The sequence below is a fragment of the Haliotis rubra genome, unplaced genomic scaffold (assembly GCF_003918875.1).
Source record: "Haliotis rubra isolate DU_JTF1 unplaced genomic scaffold, ASM391887v1 Scf57, whole genome shotgun sequence".
Classification (NCBI taxonomy): domain Eukaryota; kingdom Metazoa; phylum Mollusca; class Gastropoda; order Lepetellida; family Haliotidae; genus Haliotis; species Haliotis rubra.
The window spans coordinates 1,302,880-1,319,178 of NW_025767268.1; the positions used below are offsets into that span (position 1 = coordinate 1,302,880).

The following is a 16,299-nucleotide window of genomic DNA, read 5'->3' on the forward strand; positions in this document are numbered from 1 at the left end:
TTTTCAAATGTTTACCATTTCTCAGTTTCTTTAACTGTGAATCCATTTATAAAAATGCTCAGATCTTTCAACGCCTGTTGGTTTATGTTTGACACCATGCACACCTTGGCAGCCCTTCAATAATGGCACTGTGTATTTCCCACTCAGACAAGAAATACAGGTGTTGTTTTCATTCTGTGGCTTCTACAAGGCTTTAACAGTGATATGTGGGACATGCCTGTTTCCAAGATTACAAAGTTAAAAGAGAAGTGTTTGCATGTGCTAGTTATGTCAGCAGTTGTCTAATAACATGTGTGTCCACCATTGATCTGAAGTAGCACGATACCATCTGCCCCTTGAACCAAGCACCCTGAAGGTGACCACTTGCAGAATGGCAGCTCATTCTTTCAGAAATGTGTTGCGTAATGGATGCTGATTCCTGGCTTTGGGGTTGATGTAATTGTCTTTTAAGCACATCCTACAGATGTTAACTGTGTTAACTTAGGCTGAGATCCTGAGACCTTGGCGGCCACAGCTGTATGTTTTTGTTCTTAGCTCTCAGGGAATACAGATATGGGTTGAACAAATATAGTAGCTTGTACTTGCAGATCTGGGTGATTGTGAGGATGTATTTCGTCATGATAGCACACGCCTGTGTTAGGGAAGTCCCTGATGATGTAACTGACACCGCTGAAGTTGATTATGTTAAATGAAAATACCACGGAAGGTCTACTTACTTGGCTGGTGCCAACTTGTATGCAGTTATGAACAGTCTGTGCAGACATGTAACTTGAACTAGTGTACATGGGAGTGAGTGTCCTTTCTGAGGTGAAAGACCTGATTGTAGCAATCATGGCTGCTGCAGTGATATAGGGGCTCAATGATAATCTCTCAGTTATGCTTTCTGTTGACCATTGATTGTTTTCAACAGTTTCGGAGAGTATGTGTAGATATGTTAGGCAAACTTGGGATTTGTTTTGCAGCATATATTGTATTGAGTGTCCTTTCCATGGTGAAGGACCCAATTGTAGCAATCGTGGGCTGCTGCAGTGATATAGGGGCTCAATGATAAATCTTATTGCTACACTTTCTGTTGAACATAGACTGTTTACAGCAGTTTTGGAGAGTGTATGCAGATATGTTAAGCAATTGTGGAATTTGTGTTGCAGTATATATTGTAGTGCGTATCATCTGCATCCATCATTCTCATGATGCTGGTCCTTTGACCAACAAATTATATCAGGATCAGTCTTGTACTTGATGATGAATTAAGGTGATAAATTCTGGATGTTTTTGTCACTTCCTGGCAGAGATCAGGTTTTTGACAGATTCCACTCTACTGGATATCATATGACCATGTGGACTAATGTTGATTTTTTTCAACTTTAACATTAGGGTCGATGCTATAGCCCAGTGGTTAATCCATTCGCTTGTCACATCAAAGGCCCGTGTTTGATTCCCCACATGGGTACAATGTGTGAAGCCCATTTCTGATGTCACTCACCATGATATTGCTGGAATATTGCTAAAAGTGGCGTAAAACCATACCCACTCACTCAACTTCAACATGTTTGTGTTTTTTCTTATTGATTTGATATTAAAACAAATCATCACGAGATTCTGTGTTTTATGTGCTGAGAAGTCATGTTGGCAATATCTTTTATCCTATTGGTGTTATCCTTAAGTTATCAGGTTTGCATATGTGTTATATGCAATAAGGATGCTATTTTTGCGAAAATGTCATGAAAAGAATGGTTGCTCCTGGTGTGTCTACAGAGTGGGAAATTGCTGATCAGCATTCAGATATGTTGTGGTCTTCAGCAGATACATCTGTAATGTTTGTCTTAGTGAGTGAGTTAGTGAGTGTAGTTTTACGCCTCTTTTAGCAATATTTCAGAAATATCATGGCGGGGGACACCAGAAACGGGCTTCAAGCATTGTACCCATGTGAGAGATCGAACCCGGGTCTTCAGCGTGACGAGCGAACACTTTAACCACTAGGCTACCCCGGTGTCATTTATCATAGTAGTCAGCATGGCATACCATTAACACTGTGAGCATGCTGTAATTATAATATAAACTAGGATTGCCTCCTGGGCAATACTGACGGTCTTCAGACTTCCCCATACACACCCCATGGCTACCTTTACTTGTACTGTTTCTTTGGACGCCAGCTGGAGCGTCCATTTTAACTCTCTGAGTTACGGGTGTTTGAAGTGTTTTTAAGGGCTAGAAACCATCCAAAACTCAGGCAGAACATGTTTTTGACACGAGAGCAGATCGGTGAAATGCAGCAGGGGTCATGGGGTCATGTACCTTCTAAGAAGTTCTGGAGGAGAACTATTTCCCTCTTTGACAGGCCGTAACTCCGTTGTCCTTGGGTCTACGATCAAAACGATTAGTGTTCTGGAATCGCCCCGATCCTAGCTATCTGACGCATAGACTTATGTGCATATATTGCATTTGTGAAACAGCCATGGACTTATGTGTATATAGTGCATTTGTGAAACACCCATTCAAAAATTCCTGTCCTGCAGTTAAGATGATTTGAAAGTACAACTGCCATGGCCGCAGTTTTGTGTGTGAAGTTATATTCTGTTTTAAATGTGTAAGATATTGTGCTGGATTCCTGCAATCATGATGATGTAGCAGAAAGGGTTCACGCGATTCTGGCACAGTCAGACTGGTAAACAAACTGCTGGAGTCCCATTTTTTACCAAAAGCACATTGCTCTTTGGGCATTGGAAAACCAGGAAGTGGGGATTGTCGCTAGATTTTACTGATATTATTTTCAGCTATTTTGCTCATCAGCTATCTGAAACATGGGCACACAATTGTAGGGAACGGGACGGTTGATGGCACTGAATCAATGTGTTGATGTACGATGGGCCAATACCGTGAACAGCTTTGTATCACGTAACAAGCACTTTAATCTTAAATTCTATACGTTTGACTATTGGGAGCCAATGCAGCTGCATCAGAACTGGAGTTATGTGCTCATAATTGCCAGTTCGGGAGATAACTCTAGCAGCTACATTTTGTACCCGCTGTCACTTTACAATTCGGTGTTTTGGTAACCGAACCAAGAGAGCATTGCAATAATCCAGACGGGATAACACGTATACCTGGATGAGTGATGCAGCCACATGTGTGTTTATATACTTCCTTATTAGAGCAAAGTTCCTGATCTGGAAGTATGCTTGTTTGCAGATTTGACTGATATGGTCTTCTGAATGACTCTCAGATTGCGAGCCGTTTTACTTGGTTCTATGATACTGTCGCAAATTGGATTTTTGACTGAAAATGAGAAGCTCTCTCTTGTCATCATTAAGCTTAAAAAAGTTGATAGCCATCCATTCACGGATATCAGAAACACATTGAGATATCTCAGCAAAGGAGAATTCAACTGATGGTTTACTTTCACAGTTTGTGGTCTAAAAGATATGTACAATTGGGTGTCATCTGCATACAGATGGAATTGCAGATTATATTTTCGAATGACATCTCCAAAAGGTGAAGTGTACATTGTGAACAGGATCGGACCAAGGACTGATCCCTGTGGAACTCCGAAGAGCAGTTCTTCTTTCTTTGATGTTGTGCCATCAATGTGAACGGATTGGTGCTGTCCAGAGATATAGGACTCAATCCAAGATGTAGCTTTGTCGGTGATACCAAGTCTCTTTTCCAATGTATGAAGAAGCACTCTGTGGTCGATGGTATCAAAAGCAGAGGAAAGATCTAATAATACAAGAATGGCAGCTCCATCATTTTCTACTGATTGTAGAATGTCATTTTGAACCCGGGACCAATGCAGTCTCGGTGCTATGGCCTTGTTTATTGGACGGCTTGAACGTATTGTTCTAATCTTCTCAGGGAAGAAGTATGAGAATTGATTCACCATTGTATCCAAAGACATAGTGCTTGGCAGAGATCTTGTCTTTTGCTTGAAGAGAAGTTGATTAGAAATGTGACATATCTCTTTCTGACACCCTGTGTTGTCCAAAGGAGCATTGTAATGGCTGGACTTAGCCTGGTGGATAAGCTCATTCACTTGGTTTCTCTGGGCAGCATGCATCTGGACAGTGAGTCCAGTCTGTCGCATCTGCTTCTCAAGCTTCCGACGCTTTTGCTTTGCATCACGGATTTGGTCGTTGTACCATTGCTCATGTGGGTGAACTGTTACAAGGCGCTTGATTACAGGAGCATGTGAATCTGGGGTTCTGGCCACTGATTGTTTAAACAAGTCAGCAGATTCACTGACTGTCATGTCCTTTAAGGTCAGACTTAAAGGAGAATATGAACGAAAACAAAACTTTTGATATGTTGTAAAGGATATTCTAAAAGTCACCTTCCGTGATTAAAATTTAGCAAAAAGTTTGTAAAGTAGCATTAAAAACACAAAAAATGTCCTCGTATTTCCGCCTATTACGGAAACACCTGACAGATAATGAGCAGAGGTGGTATCATGTGACATGACGTCATATGTGCCTGTTGCTGATGACTTCCTCTTTGATTTTACCTCACAACTTAACAGTGGCCATGGATTCTGAAGCAGTAAAAGATGTTCTTGATGTCATTTCTGAAATGGATGTTAGACCGTATCAATACGATCCGATTTTACATCTTGCAAGACAATCTTCCAGTGAAATATGAAGAAGAAGAATCAAGCGAAACGGAGGCACTGCTTGAGGTCAAAATATATTTGAAAATAGACATATCATTTAACAAGAATACTATTTGTCAGGAAAATGTGATACAGTTCCAACCAGGAAACCCACCCCTATAAATATATGACCAGTCCCTAAGAATTATTGTTTTTGAAATGTGATTGCAGTTCCTTTTGTGTCAAATGGGTGACTGTAGGGTGTCTGGGATTTAAAAACAAAATAATTATGCTTCAGAAGGGGAAAATAGAAATTTTCTCCTACAAAAATTACACTGGAATTATTCTGTTGAAAAAAATTAGGATCCTAGTTCTCATTTATAACGTATCAAGTCTCCATACAAGATCCCAGCCTGGTCGAGCAGAGATAATATTCGCGACGCAGATAAGTTATTCCCCGAAAACTAGTGAATTATAAAATACTAGTCAGGACAATGTATGTTTCCCCAGTGTTTGGTTATGGAAATAGTTATGGTACTAGGTCATAGCCTTAGGATGACATCTTGTCAGCCAATGAGAATACAGAACAACTTTCACAGCACACACCTCTGACAAATAGCAAGTCTGATGCCGACGTAATTGGACAAAATGGAAAACAATGAAAGCAACAAGTACTTCATGATTTGACATTGTATTTGCCAATGTTTCAGGTAGACTGCAGCATTTAGGGCTCCAAACCAAAAAGAACGTTATAGCGAAACATTTTGTGAAATCTCTTACTGATTTTGATAATATATATCTCTAGGTACCAGTCGAACTGTCCCAGCTACAAAATGCCCCAACAAATTTAGTCATTCATTCTAATTTGGTCAAATTTATTTAAAATGATTAAATATGTGCCGCAAATGCATAGTTTTTGTCAACTCTGATATTATGTTCTTCATAACTATGTATATACTTTTATATGAAGAACATTATATCAAAGTTGACAAAACTATGCATTTATGGCCTATATTTAATCATTTTAAATAAATTGGGACATTTTGACTACCCCCGGGGCAATTTGGCCAAAACTTCGAGGCAATTTGACTAAATTTGCTGGGGCAATTTGTAGCGGGGGCAGTTCGACTGGCAATTGGACTTTAATCTAATTTATGTTAAAAATACCACTGACCGTAAGTTGTAACAGGCAATGATGGAGTATAAATGAATCTCGTGGGTACTTCTTCCTTCTTCAGCCTATGATTTTCATATCCCATGTGTGCATGTCTCTATCATATGCGTCCAACTCGGAATGAATGATCTCTTTACTTGGAAAACAGAAGAAATGGTGGCTCTTTCCATTGTTTGATGATTCCGTGCTTCCCCAGGCAACAGAATACACCATCGTACCATTTACAAAAACAACAGAAACAACACGATTTGTATTACTGTAGCGCTTGTTCTTTGTCAATATGGCGGACGTCATGCATATTGTTGGAGTAGAAAAGTACTAACTTAACCTTTCATTACCCACAACCTTGCTCTTCTTTTCTTAAAAAAGCAAACAATTTGCACAACAAAGACAGTAGTAATAATTCATCATGTATATCAGTTTGTTAATATAACCATGGTTTCAGTTGGGAGAGCATCCATTCACTTTGAATGTCATACTTTGCAAATGATTGAGCTTTCAACAATTGTCGGGAGCTTTTTTTATTTCATCATGGATGCACTTCATCATGTTGTGAAATATGAGCTGACAGTGTACAAGCTTACTTGAAAATCACAATTACGGCAAGCTGTTACCATATGACTCAACTAAAACATTATCTAAATACATTTTCTATAATGTCATGTCTCATAATCAGTTAATATTACGCTTTCTTCTTTATGAAGTGATTTTGCTGGGAGCCAATGGCTTAAGGACATGATTTGACATCTTTCCATAGGAAGTTTTTTCTGTTTCATGTGTACCTCATGGTTAGCTGCCCCAGGTTGGTCAGGTTTGATGGTTTGGTTGATGGTGTGTCTTTGTCCTTGACAGAACGTTGTTCACAATATCAATCACTGGATTGTCTGATCCTGACTTGATTATTTACACTACCCTAAAGCTGGAATATTGACGAATGTGGTGTCAAACTGCAAGTCTGTAAGGTGTAACAGCCATAAGTGTAGAACCAGGAATAAATGGAACAAACTATTCCTTATCTCTATCTCTAGTCTTTCTCACAGGCCCTGAAGGGGCGGTGGGGTAGCCTGATGGTTAAAGCGATCGCTCGTCATGCCTAAGACCGGGTTCGATTCCCCACATGGGTACAATGTGTGAAGCTCATTTCTGGTGTCCCCCCACTGTGATATTGCTGGAATATTGCTAAAAGCGGGTAAAACCAAACTCACTCACTCACAGGCCCTGAACCGCACTATTTCCCTTCTGCCTACCTTTTTCTGCCATGTTAAGCCCCAAATGAAGCAACTCACATGAAGTGTAGACTTCCTCAGTTTCAGGAATCTCCCTTCTCATTGGGTTCCTTCTATATTTTAAAGGAATTGTTTGTTTCTATCAAAGTTATATATTCAGACACTAAGCGTTAGTCCACTACTTACATTTCGGTAAAGTCACACCTACCCCTAGATCTATTCCCGTTGTTCCCACAATCTCAGATTATTCACTCTATAATATTTAACCAACCAAATGTCCAGGAAGGGAAAAAGGCCAGGGAGGTGCACAGGAAGACATCCTTTCCATCAATATGATGTTTTCAGGTCTTCTTTTGTTTGGTCACTTTTTCAATGTTATCGTACTCAAACTGCATGGTAATCAATTGATGGGTGTCATGTTGTTGATAAACAGATTCTGTTTGGTCTGTTAGATGAGTAGCAATTCAAATGAAATACAAACACAGAGCAGGTAATCTGAGATGGCCAGAAACACAGGAATAGAACTGGAGGTGAATGGTGGTTTACCAAAATGAGTGAGTGCGTCTAGTTCACATATTGGACCCATGTAGGGAATTGAACCAGGATTTTCAGGGTCATAAGTGAATGCTTTAACCTCCCCTTACTGAAATGTACATCGTGGACATACAGAGGATGGTTAGATGAAAATGTAAGTAACTCTCATTTTAGCTACAGTCCGTTGGGTTTTATTTGAGACCGATGAATTGCTCACTAACGCAAAATCTAATAATTGCAACAAAACCAAATTTTGCACAGTCACATGAAATCAACAGACCAACTCTGGTGATTTGTCTCATAATTTTGGACAGCCGAATAAAAAAGGTTTTTAGCAAACGATCATTATTTTGTTGTCACTTATCGCTACTTTTTATGAGGAGGGACCACTTGCTGGTAGAACAGCCAGGCAGTCAACAACCGTATGTAGTGAAATTTCAATTTCACACGTTCAACTCGCACTGCTCAGTGTGGGGCATTATTTCTGAAACAAGTGTCATTTTTTGTTTGTTCAGTTTGTGTATATTTGTTTCATAGCTCAAAATCTGAGTCAAAAGAGCATGTTGAGGCAAGTAGTAGTTTATGAATGCTGGCAACGCTGATTTAAGATAATTGGGATGAAGAAGTAAAATTGCTGTATTTGTTGTATTAAGGATGATGCTTCAATAACCAGCCTGCTTCAGTTAATGGCAATTACTAAATTCTAATATTCATAACCAACCATTAAGACAGAATATTTACTTGTTGGGGCATATTTTCTTACATTATTAAAGCTATAAATACCAAATAACTACTTAATTTTAGCATTTTATGCATGTTGGGTATGTTCACTGCCTAATTTTCATAACCAACCACTAAGACTGAATATTTACTTGTTGGGGCATATTTTCTTACATTATTAAAGCTATAAATACCAAATAACTACTTAATTTTAGCATTTTACGCATGTTAGGTATGTTCACTGCCGATCTACCTCTGAAAGTAAATTAACCTTGTGAATGATTTTACTAAGCATCATACTTCATCAACCCTAGTGTAACACCCAATGTTTGTATGGAGTCAAGCATGGCGTATATGGATCTGCTATGCAGTACTCATGCTAGGTTTATGCTGTTGTCACATCGAGCAGTGGGGTGATCGATCACAGATCTGACCCACACCAAGGTTTGCCCACGTGACTACCTTAAATGATCATTCTCTTTCTTGTCGCACGACTGTGTGGATGTGCTGTATATTAGGGACATTATTTCACCCTAACATCATGGGGTAAACAGATAATCAGTCAAGGGAAAGGAAAGTTTGTGCTCAATACAAGACGAATTATTCGTCCCTCGACCCTCACTCGTCTTGCAGTGGTTGTATTGGACAATGTAACTAGAACAAACGATGTGGCAAGTGTAATTCACTAAAAGATGAAGATTTTAAGGCCTACCTTCTATTTGCTCCCGGAGAATCGCCGATAGGAAATCTGTTGAACAGGAAATCAACAGTATCTGATCCCACTCCCACCAAGCGTATCAAGTTACAGCGACAGAAAATCGTACCTTCACGCAAGAGAGCGACGTCTGTGGTTCAAGAGGATTTTATGGACGCTTCATCAGATTCTTACTTATCTGAGGACGTTTGGCACCTATTATGTAGGTGACCAACTTTGGCCCAGGGACCAGCGCCGGGAAGCAGTGACGGTTTGAGACAATCGCACGACTGGGACCTTCCGCCCCAGTCGTTGTGATTTACAACACTCCGAGATTACAGATCTTCGCCCAAAATTGGACCATCCTCAGAGACACCAACCTGCTACTTCACGGCTATCAGCTACCCATTATTAGCAGTCCACCTCTGACGTTGCATCAGCTCATCGCTCATATCCTGTGGACCAGTTTCAGACTCTGCAATCCCCAATAGGTACACTATTAGACAAACTTGCGATAGAGCTTCTAGGTCCATCGCCCGTCACTCCAGGATTCTACTCCCCCATCTTCTTGGTTCCAAAGAAAAATTCCAACAAACTCCAGCTCATCTGCAATATGAAGTTGTTCAATGTCCGATTCCTGCTTCCACTGCCTCACTTCAGGATGGTGTCGATCAACCTTTCACGCACCATCCTGAAGAAGGGAGACTTCCTCTTCAGCCTAGATCTTCAGGATGCTTATCTTCACGTTCCGATACTTCCAGAACACCGGAAGTACCTTAAACCGTGTTCAACGGGAATCACTACCAATGAAAAGTCCTACCATTTGGAATTTCCACGGCCCCGTGGCTTTTTACCCGAATTACCAAGCCCATAACGAGCTTCCTCCACTTTCAAGGGATCACCTTCGAAAGCTACATAGACGATTGCATCAAGGCTCAACAGGATCCGATCGTATTGCTTCGCCACCTACAGTTCACCACTACGCTGCTCAGACAGTTAGGGTGGCTGTTGCACATCGCGAAATCGGAACTAATACCGACTCAGAGACTCCAATTCATCGGAGCACTGTTCAACACTCGTCAGGGGATGATGTGCGTCCCTCACGACAGGTGGATAAAGATTCAGTGATGAATTCCTCAAGCACTGTCTCTGGCGAGAACCTTACAACAGTGGCAGGAGCTACTGGGCCTTCTGACGTCAGCTCAAACCTTAATGTACAGAGGCCAGCTCCAACTTTGGCCGATACAGCGATTTCTACACCCGTACCTTCAGGCTGACAAGGTTGCGGCCGGACACCACATCGCTCGGGAGCACCCATCTCCCTGGGAGTCATTGTGCTTAGTAAGCCAAGGGGTTACGGAGAACCCACTACAAGCATAGGAGTTGCGTGCATGCGTAACAGGCCTCCCTTGTACATCGCTATATACGGTTGTCATCATTCCACACAGCTCCAAGACCCGCTTTTCGCACTGTCCAGACAAAAGGGTAATCTGCGGGCCGCCGTCCAACCGTGGGATAAAAGCAAGTCGTGAGATAGGATAAGTTTAAAAATTTGGAAAAATTTGGAAATTTTAATATAAATTGTATATTTATATACTTATCCTATCTCATGCGATGGATGCCCGCCCGGCCTCCCCCCTACCAAGATGAGAATGATCATTCAAGGTAGTCACATGGGCAATTAGTGGAGCATGCTGCAAGATTTATTAGGAACTAGGAAGCTAATTAAGGAGAGCAGCATGGAGTGCACGGGCGAATGGACAAGGAGGCCTATGGAAAAAAGTTTACAGTCGTTCTACTAAAAGTCGAATCAAGAGAGATAGGTGCAAGTCGTGAGATAGGATAAGTATATATAGTATGACCAGAAATTATTGAGAATTTTAGGAATATGTTTAATTGGATTTCTAGTATAAACAACCTTGACCAGCTATTAAGTGCTTGGTTTCATTCAAGAGAGACAACTCCGTTAATCATTTTTTTCTACTTGCTAGTAGACGCCATTTTCAGTGATCCTCAGTATGGATGATTTAGAGAAGAGGAAGTTGATTTTAGAGTATTATAACAAGGACATCAGATCAGCTAAAGTGATTTCAAGTAGAACAGGCATCCCTTTGTCCACTGTTTATCGTGTTTTGAAAAATATTGCAAATGAATATGGCATTGAGCACCAGGGAGGTGCAGGTAGGCCCAGAAAATTGACTGTCGTTGACAGTAGGCGGCTTGGTATTCTTGTTTCTAAAAAACAAACGAAGGAGTTTAGAAAACTTAAGGCTGGATATGATTGATAGAGGAACTGTGGCTGTCTGTCAGGAGACAGTTAGAACTGAGCTGCATGCAATGGGTTGGCAGTAAAGTCGAGGAATTCCATCACCGATCATGAAACTTGAACAAAAGGAGCGAAGGTTGAACTGGTGCTTACAGCATAGAAATTTTAACTGGGACAATGTGATTTTCTCAGATGAAAGTTCTCTGTGGCTGTTTCCTAATACACTGAAATTCTGGACCAAACAAGCTGAAAAATCTTTGTATCAGCGCCCAAAGTACAGTCTGAAATTTAATGTGTGGGGTGGCATATCTGTGTTAGGGGCAACGCCCCTCTGTGTATTTGAAGGGAATATGAACAGTGAGCGGTACACAGATATTCTCGAGGGACATTTACTTCCATCTGTTCACGTGTTCTATGGAATTTTTTTTATTTTCCAGCAGGACAACGACGCAAAACATCGTTCAAAGAATTCACAGGCCTGGTTTCGGACCCCAAATATGACATTATTAGATTGGCCAAGCTATAGCCCTGACCTAACTCCAATAGAAAATGTTTGGGGACTTATGAAGGAAAGTGTCAATAAGAAAAATCTGACAAATATTGCTGAAATGAAAGAAGAGGTGGTCCGATATTGGGACAGCATGGACCACGACTTTCTAACTTCTTTGATCAGTAGTATGCCCCGCCGCATTGAAGCCTGCATTGCTGCCCATGCTGACTTGACAAAATACTAACTGTACTTCACCTGTCTTTAAATCTGGAGTTATGTTCTGCTAATATTCACATATAATACGGAGTAATGAGTGAAAAAAAAAAAAAATTACAATCTTAAATTCCCAATAATTTCTGGTTGTACTGTAAACAGGGCTCCAGATAAGGGCCGTCCGTATAGGCGTACGTACGGATAAAAAATATGCACGATACGGTACGAAATAATTTAGAAAACGTAGCAGATACGCACCACAGCAATGGTGTACGGTCTTAGAATCATTTACAGACGTATTTATCTGAAAAATGAAACAAAACACACGTTTACTGATAGTCCATTAAATTCCATTCAGTACTCTTAATGTACTCTTAAGTTTTTCCAGTACTCCTATATTGAACAAATAAGGAGTACGTACTCCCTGATGTTGAAAAATTATCTGGAGCCCTGCTGTAAATATACAATTTATATTAAAATTTCCAATTTTACTGTTTTGCTCAATTGAAAATGAATTTGGAACATATTGTTTCGTGTCCACCAGTTTGATTACGTTGCTCCAACTATTCCTTGTGTCACCATCAGAATAGTGATGGTAATGCTGCTGATCGCAGAAAAGGTCAAGTCATCTAGGTTAAGTTCTCATACATATTTCTGACAGAGATTTAATAACCCGTAGGCACAGCGATCTGTGCTGATGATAGCCACACATTAGCAGCTCAGATTACACATTTCTAATGAAGATTTATCAGGCTATTTACCTATAGCAGGCAGTGTGTACAGCTCAGTAAGAGGTTAATGGATTGTTCAAGTGACAGGTTTTATACTCTGATCCCACAACAAGACCTCATTATGCTATACATTCCTTTACCTTACATCATTTTTTGCAAATGAGATTGATATTCTGGGAATGTTGTTTACCCACAACTAACTACATTGAGACCTATGTCAACACATATATCAGTCATGGAGCTAGTTCTGCTGGTATCACTCCCTCTCTTAATGTCCTTCATGAGAATTTAAGAGTAAAATAGGCCCCAGTAAAGAGTACTTGTAGAATCATGTTCAGGTGGACTATTTGGCCAGGCTTTGGTTATTTCGTGATCTCGTATATCACACCCTGAAGGATGGATTTTGCTGATCCACACTTGCTTACATGCAGGTTCCTGTGATGTGGGGCTGTAGGTGAGGTGTAATGGGGTTTAACGTCATACTTAAGAATATTTCATTCATATGACGATGTGCATGCGTGTGTGTGTGTGGCTGCTTGTACTTGACTGAAGCTGGTTTTATAGTCCAAGCTCGCTGATATACCATGCCGCAGTTAAGCACAAATACCCCACTCAGACACATTATACTGACTCCGAGCCGACCAGTCCTTGTTGTACCCATTAATGCCGAACGCCAGGCAGGGACAAGCAAGTACCATATTTTAACGTCTTTTGGTGTGATTTGGCTGGGGATGGATCCCGTGACCTTCCGCTCTCCGGGCAGACGCTCTAACCACTACACCACGGAGGCAGCCAATGTTGGGCTATAACCATTCTCCAGTACCTAGGATATATCTGTAGGTGTTGATGATACTTGAATCATCAGTTTGTGAGATCACAATAAATGCAACAGGAACTGTCAGAGGTACCTCCTGTAATGGCAGAAATATCATAGCACTGCTTGTAAGCATGGCGGTAGACTTAGTAGAGGCTGCACCCACTATGACTTATATTACCATCCCTTCATTTACAACTGTTTTGTTCTATTTTATGGATAAGTTTCTGATTACACAATGCCATTTGGAAGATTTTTTTTGTTAGATGAATGAATGAGGAAAGAAGTTTTAGTTGCGTTTCATCAATATTTACTATTTCCATGGCAAGTAATCAAATGATGTCCTATTTGACATTCTTCCACAGTGACATTGGATGTGGATTTACCCAAAGTGACAAACATCTGAGACTGTCATCACTTCTAGCTTTTGTCACCCATGAAGCTGATTCACTGTGAAATGTGCGGAATCAGTTCAAAGCAATATCATACCAGACTCACTCTAGTGCTGTTGACTCAAATATATATGTAGTTTTTCAGCCAGTGAGTTAACCCTTCAACAAATTCTCTCACTCACTCACTCTCTCTCTCTTTTTCTATGTAGCATTACTTGTTAGAGAGATAGTTCCTAGAATACTTCCAAATTCCCCTCATAGTTTGCTGAGAAAACGGAACTGAGTTTAATAACACCTGCCATGATAGATAGTTAAGATGAAGACTCCTTTAGCTGTGGAATCTGGCAGTCTGTTGCTGGGGGAAATAACTGTCTGATCAGCAGATTACAGTCAATGTTGGTTAGTTAAAGAGCTACACATGTCATGCCTTTGTGCCCCAGTTGTTGAGCAAGAAGCTAAATATTTACTGTTAGTAAATATGATTGTTGTTATTGCTCCAGCTACTTCTCAGCGTGTTGGTGTCTAAAAATAGTGCTTATATGTACTCTACATATCAGAGAGATGTGTTATAGTGAGTGAGTTTAGTTGTACACCGCTCTCAGCAATATTTCAGCTATTTGGCGGTCTAATAATCAAGTCTGGAGCAGACAATCCAGTATCAACAACATCGAGCTACGCAATTGGGATATGATGACATGTGTCAACCAAGTCAGCAAGCCTGACCACCCAATCCCGCTAGTTGCTTCTTACGACAAGCATGGGTTACTGAAGACCAGTTCTAACCCGGATCTTCACAGGTCGAGATGTTGTATAAGCATAACTAGTCGACTTATAAGACACATGTTATATTAGCATTTAGCCACTATATATTGCCTACTTATCAGAGACATTGTTGAGTTATTAACTAGGAGTAGTCTACGTATCAGAGATGTGTTGTGTTAAAGGTATACTTATCTGAAATGTTGTGTTAATTTATGTGTTCCTTAACTTGGATATATTGTGTTATGTTGCCTGCTTTTCAGAGAGATATATATATGTCTCTTACTTATCATATATATATATTGTGTTATGTCGCCTTCTTATCAGTGGGGGTGGTGGGGTATACGTAGCCTTCTGGTTTAAGCATCTGCTTGTCACACCAAAGACTCGGGTTCGATTCTCTACATGGGAATCTCATTTCTGGTGTACTCTGACGTGATATTGCTGGAATATTGCTAAAAGCGGCGTTAAACCATACTCACGCACTCACTACTGATCAGTATGACTGGCTATCTGTATAGATCATAGACACAGATAATTAGTAACTGAATATTGAATGATTATCAATAAACATCGGAGCAGTGACCTTGAGCAAAAATATCCCCAAAGTATGAAAGAACATTTTGCATATCACTGATGAGTGATGACACATTTTTGCATGGATTACATATAACAAACAGTGTCTTGAACAGTGTTTCGAAGTGACCCTTGAATACGGACCCAATGGTTTGTATTGTTTGAGTAATTAAAACTTTATTTCATCACATTAGTTTATGTACGACATTGACACAATTGTCATATTGATAATCCTCAGTTATTCTGCTCATTGACAATATTTGCGTTGTGTTTAAGATAAAGTTGTCTTTTATAAGTTAGTGACTGGCTTAACAGTGGTTCAAGTGATAACCGAGACAACATGTCATGTAAAGGAACAATAAATGCCGATCTGAGACATGTTACTGTATATTTTCTCAATGCATCTAAGATTTGTCGTGGGTTATCTGGGGCGGTCGGGGAGCCAAATGGTTAAAGCATCCACTTGTCATGCTGAAGACCCGGGTTCAATTCCCCACATGGGTAATGTGTAAAGGCCATTTCTGGTGTCCCCCCACCATGATATTGTTACAGTATTGCAAACAGCGGTGTAAACCCATACTCACTCGTAAGTTATCTATGTATCAGATGCCCATAGGTACTTAGCAGAAGTATGTTTAAGTATACTGGAGATAGAAGTATTCAGTATTCTGCATATAAAAGTTACGATTATGGGCACTTGTTAGAAAAATAGCAATGATGGTGTGCAGACAATACCAAAACATTCCTTATACAAAAGGGTATATATTTGGCCTTCATACTACAATCTGTTTTATATAAACCAGCAGTTTCTTTCTCGCAGAACATGGTAAGCTTTTCTGGAGGAAAGTAAAAAGAATAACAGGTTAGTTGGTTAAACGGTAAATAATGAGAATGTAGTAGTATACAGCTGCTGGGTTTGGTGATATGCCATCGCGGACCGCCATCGCTGCATATAATGGGGAGAAAAGATGCAGCCTTTGATACACTTGAGATTGGTAGACAGGTGGAAATTATGTTTAGCATACCATACATCCGTCAAGTGTTGTTGGTTTTTGTCTGTGATGTCACAATTACTGTCAACATTATATTTACTCAGTGTTTCTTCTAATATTGGTGACAATCACGATA

At 40.2% G+C, this 16,299-nt stretch overlaps 1 protein-coding gene across 1 annotated transcript in view; it reads left to right on the forward strand.

The window, feature by feature from the left end:
* Positions 1-16,299, forward strand: part of LOC124254238 (b(0,+)-type amino acid transporter 1-like) — a 139,782-nt gene that overhangs the window by 3,337 nt on the left and 120,146 nt on the right. The window lies entirely within an intron of this gene.